We start from the raw sequence: 374 nt of genomic DNA, 5'->3' as shown, positions 1-374 counted from the left end.
TGCCTTTTTGTGTCAAAACTTGGGCGATGGGCGGGTACAAAAGTTCCCTGTGGCAGCTACTTGCTCCCTTTGTGAGCAGTGCGCTTTGGCGTCTCCACTTGGGCGCATTACTCAGAGCCCTCTAAGCGCGATTGTTTCTCCCTTTCTAATGACATTTACCGGATCAAAACATGCTGTTAATTCGATCAGAAGGCTTCACCCTCCCTGACAAAGCCACAATAATTTCTCCTGAAGTTTGTTAAATTGACCAAAATTAGGCAAATGAATAGGGGTCTGTAGGCGCCCTCTCTCGCAGGTGACGTCGCATAATGCTCGCCTGGGCCAGCTGCATTCCCCCTTTTCTTCTCGGCCCACTCTTCTCCGTGTTGCCCCCC

Source organism: Pteropus vampyrus, unplaced genomic scaffold (genome assembly GCF_000151845.1).
Source record: "Pteropus vampyrus isolate Shadow unplaced genomic scaffold, Pvam_2.0 Scaffold92, whole genome shotgun sequence".
Taxonomy (NCBI): Eukaryota; Metazoa; Chordata; class Mammalia; order Chiroptera; family Pteropodidae; genus Pteropus; species Pteropus vampyrus.
This window is presented reverse-complemented; position numbering follows the sequence as displayed.